At 34.4% G+C, this 5000-nt stretch overlaps 1 protein-coding gene across 1 annotated transcript in view; it reads right to left on the bottom strand.

Moving 5' to 3' along the window:
- Positions 1 to 4574: 4574 nt before the first annotated feature.
- LOC135092561 (conserved oligomeric Golgi complex subunit 2-like) overlaps positions 4575 to 5000 on the bottom strand; it is a 15036-nt gene continuing 14610 nt past the window's right edge. Inside the window, 1 exon segment of the mRNA XM_063991176.1 lies at positions 4575 to 5000. This exon segment is cut by the window's right edge and continues 758 nt beyond it. The gene's annotated coding sequence lies outside the window, so the exon portion shown is untranslated.

The raw sequence follows: 5000 nt of genomic DNA, 5'->3' as shown, positions 1-5000 counted from the left end.
ATAATATTCTCTTTAAGCTTTATCCTATATTAAAAATAATAATAATAATAATAATAACAAAATTGCACTCTCCAGTCTATATATTATATAGATTGGAGGATACAATTTTGTTATTGGAAGCAAAATAAATAAATAAATAAACAAATAAATAAATAAATAAATAAATATTAAGAAAACAAATAAATGTACTGTTGTTACATAAATTATTATAACATAAATAGACGAAAGGAAATGTACGTACTATACAGTAATTAATTCATAAGCGGGGAACTATTTAGATATTATAAAGAAACAAAAATCCTTTTCTTTTTTCCTGTCTTCATACCTTAAGATTTTCTGCACTTATGAATTGTTATCTGCTAACAGAAAAAAATAAATAAATAAAATAAGATAAAAGCCTAGCACTTTCCGAGTTTCTAAGTTGTTATTTATTATGATAAACTGACAGCAGGAAATTACGTATCTATGTTATGAACGTTATGAACTAACTTATGTTACTGGTTGACTTAGTACGATAATTTGTATAATAAACGATAACTACATGTGAAAGAGAGAGAGAGAGAGAGAGAGAGAGAGAGAGAGAGAGAGAGAGAGAGAGAGAGAGAGAGAGAGAGAGAGAGAGAGAGAGACTTTCACTTAATCTTCCTCCATTATTCCAATTTTCCTTTTTTCATCTATTTTGTCATCCTCTCTTTTTTTTTTCCTCCACTTTCTCCTTCATTCACTTTATCCTCCTCTTTCAATTTCCTTTCTCTCTCTCTCTCTCTCTCTCTCTCTCTCTCTCTCTCTCTCTCTCTCTCTCTCTCTCTCTCTCTCTCTCCTTCAATCTTTCTAATCTTCCTATTCTTTCTTCAATCTTACGTCATTCTTAACTAATTCCTTTTCCTTTTCTTTGATCTTCTCCCCTCTCTTTTCTTTATCTTTTTGTATATATCTCTCTCTCTTCCATGTCGCTTTCTTCTTCATTGTCTTTATTCTCCCTTTTCTTTCTTCAGTTACGTCATTCTTACTTATAATTCCTTTTTCCCTATTCATCTCCTCTCTTCTGTTTTCCTTCCTTATCCTTATTTCTCCCATCTCTCACTTTCTCCTCATCATCTTTATTCTCCTTTTCTTGCTTATCTTAACCTACTCTTCCTTTTCTTTCCTTAATCCAACTTATCCTACGTAATCTCTTTTCATTTTCTTTCACCTCCTCTCTATCTCTTCATATCATCAAATATCTAACTCCCAATCTATCTCCAATTCTTCCTCTTCTTTAATTCCTATTCCATCATTTAAGATAATGGAAGAGAGAGAGAGAGAGAGAGAGAGAGAGAGAGAGAGAGAGAGAGAGAGAGTGTTAGGCTTCATTTCACCTGCCCATGACTCTGCTACACCTGTAATTAGAGACGTCGCAGTGAGCGTTTTGATACCAGATAGCGCCAGAATTTTTAATTCTCGCCGGAAAATAAATACTTTTTGGGGCAAGGTTTTACAAGCTTACAAAGGTGTATCGTTGCACAGTAATGCGTCTGAATTTTAAGTCAATTAATTTCGTGATAACTGACAGCACATGACATTGTTTGAGCTTCTATTCATAATTTCAGATAATATTCTTAAAAGAGCCTATAAGTGTATCAAGGCAGGCAATCTGTAATTTTCTACTGACCTCAATGGAAGTATACTAATATATACTTGCATTTTCATGTACTAAACAACAGGCAAATCCATTTAATGTAAAGAAAATATAATTTTGTATCAGAGACTTTATTTTTGCGGTACGATCACTATCCTCGGGTACTTGGGCAGCGAGCAAACCTAAACACAGACACTCGACTACCCTGCACAATGGATACATCACCGCCACAATCATGGACTACAGCGGAATTAAGAAAATTCTTGAAAGAACGAGCTATACCCTATTCTGGATATAGTAAAGCAAAGTAAAGGCCTTTGTATCGGCAGAACTGAGAGGCTATTGTTTACACTTTACACTCCCTAACGGCGCGCGGCGCTTTCTTTAACTGAAGAATCATGATCAAGATAAGTACGTCGTACGTCCGCCAGCGGTGCTGTTCTTTTTTTTATTTCACTGATTACTTTCATATACAGGACGTGTCAGTGATATCTGATATTTTTCAACATTCCCAGATTAAATGCACAAGCCGAAGTCAACATCCTTTTATTTTTACTGTTTATACTTACTTAAAAAAAAATTCATTACCTATTTTTAGTTTTATCTTATAATTCAATTAACAAAGCCTTATCATACACCAGTAAGTATGAATATTAATATTAAGGGTTATGTTTTTAATTTTAGATACACTTGTGCAGCAATTCATGCTGTACTTTTCCTGCACATCGATTTCAAATTTGGCTAAGTCACCCCTTTGCACCACGAAATCGGAGACAATTAAAAATGCTGGCGCTGATAGGTATCTACCAGCCTCACTGCGACGTCTCTAATTAAATAGCGATGGTATCTACCTATCTTAGAAAAAATTAAGCTTGTGTTGTCACCTGTTATTCTCTCTCTCTCTCTCTCTCTCTCTCTCTCTCTCTCTCTCTCTCTCTCTCTCTCTCTCTCTCTGATTTTTTCTTTTTGTTTTTGTTTATATGTAAAAAAAATTAGTAAGCATTTTTAATTATTAGTTTCATTACTGTGTCTGATTCAAGTAGGCTATGTACGTACACACACACACACACACACACACACACACACTTTATTACACCCAATATTTAATGACTTGCACTCTCTCTCTCTCTCTCTCTCTCTCTCTCTCTCTCTCTCTCTCTCTGGACCAATTATTTTTTTCCCCCTTTATCTGTTATTATAATCAAAGGTCTATCCACCCCATTGTCCACCACCGCCACCACCACCGCCGCCTGCCACCGTCTTCCACTTCTCCCAAACTTTTCCCACACTACCTCCACTTCCCCCTGCCTCCCCCACTCCACTCCACCTCTTGAATCCTCTAGTGTTTTATTTTCGTGAGGTTTAAATGGACTTGAATCCTTTTAAGTGAGTTTTTTTTTATTTATTTATTTGTTTATTTATTTTATTTATTATTTTTTTCTTTTGAGACTGGGAAGGTTTTAATGGTTTTAGTAAAATTTAGTAAGGTTTCAATGGTTTCAGTAATATTTAGTGAGATTTTAATAGTTTTTAATAAAACTTGGTAGTTAAAATGGTTTTAGTAAGATTTAGTAAGATTTTAATGGGTTTTCAGTAAGATTTTGTAAGATTTTAATGTTTTCAGTAAGATTTAGTAAGAATTTCAGTTTCTAATAAAATTTGGCAAGATTTTAATGGTTGTCAGTAAGATTTAGTAAGATTTTGATGTTTTTAGTAAGATTTAGTGAGATTGTAATGGTTTTTAGTAAGATTTAGTGAGACTGTAATGGTTGCTAGTAAGATTTAGTGAGATTTCACAGTTTTTAGTAATATCTAGCAAGATTTTAATGTTTTTTTAGTAAGAATTAGTAAGGTTTCCAGTTTCTATTGAAATTTAGTAAGATTTCAATGATTTCATAAGATTTAAAGAGATTTCAGTGCTTTTAGTAAAATTTAGAACCATTTGAAATCCTTACAGAAGGATTTAGAGCCACTTCAATTGCTTGCAGAGGGATTTAGAGTCATTTCAATTACTTATAGAGGCATTTACAGCCACTTCTATTCTCTATAGAGCGATTTAGAGCCACTTCAATTACTTATAGAGGCATTTAGAGCCACATCAATTACTCTATAGAGGGATTTAGAGCCACTTCAATTACTTATAGAAGGATTTAGAGCCACTTCAATTACTTATAGAGGGATTTAGAGCCACTTCAATTAATTATAGAGCCATTTAGAGCCACTTCAATTACTTATAGAGGCATTTAGAGCCACGTCAATTACTTATAGAACCATTTAGAGCCACTTCAATTACTCTATAGAGGGATTTAGAGCCACTTCAATTACTTATAGAGAGATTTAGAGCCACTTCAATTACTTATAGAGGCATTTAGAGCCACTTCAATTCTCTATAGAGGGATTTAGAGCCACTTCAATTACTTATAGAACCATTTAGAGTCACTTCAATTCTTTATAGAGGGATTTAGAGCCACTTCAATTACTTATAGAGGCATTTAGAGCCACTTCAATTACTTATAGAACCATTTAGAGCCACTTCAATTACTTATAGAGGCATTTAGAGCCACTTCAATTACTTATAGAACCATTTAGAGCCACTTCAATTACTTATAGAGGCATTTAGAGCCACTTCAATTACTTATAGAGGGATTTAGTCACTTCAATTACTTATAGAGGGATTTAGAGTCACTTCAATTCTCTATAGAGGGATTTAGAGCCACTAACCACCTCATTACTTTTAAAAATACATACGATAGAAAATGAAGGAACAGAAAGTAAATGATAAAAAAAAGTAAAATAAAGGAGGAAAGCAAGACAAAAATGATGAAATGTACTCCATCAATGTACCACTCAATACAAGAACCAGTTGATCATTTATTTGTATATTAATTTTCACAGCGCCTTGTCAACACACTGGCAACTGTAGGGAAGAAATAAAGGTCTGAATAACACACTAATCTCTCATACATTATTATTATTTATTTCATTTTTTCAGCGTCTTGTAAATATTGACAACTGTAGGAAAATAATAAAGGTCTGAATAACACAACAGTCTCTCACACACTCCCTTGTAACATCAATACACCAAATAAGGGAAGCTGCAGGAAGCCACCAGGCCCACACATGGCAGTGCCTGTATAGAACACCCCTGCCTGTTTCCCCCAGTCACCCTCACACACACAGCCTCTTGGAATACAGGGAACTGGTACAGACATGGATGGGTGACTGTACCCTATCCTGTCCACCTCCCTAGTGCAAGAGTTAACCAGTATTCTTAATCTTTCATCTCTTTTATTGAACTCTGGACCCCCCTGCCTGCTTCTGTATTTTCCCTTTTCAATATTTTCCACTTTCTCTCATCCCTATTCTGTCCACCTTCCTAGTG

The sequence above is a fragment of the Scylla paramamosain genome, chromosome 40 (assembly GCF_035594125.1).
Source record: "Scylla paramamosain isolate STU-SP2022 chromosome 40, ASM3559412v1, whole genome shotgun sequence".
NCBI classification, from domain to species: domain Eukaryota; kingdom Metazoa; phylum Arthropoda; class Malacostraca; order Decapoda; family Portunidae; genus Scylla; species Scylla paramamosain.
This window is presented reverse-complemented; position numbering and strand designations above follow the sequence as displayed.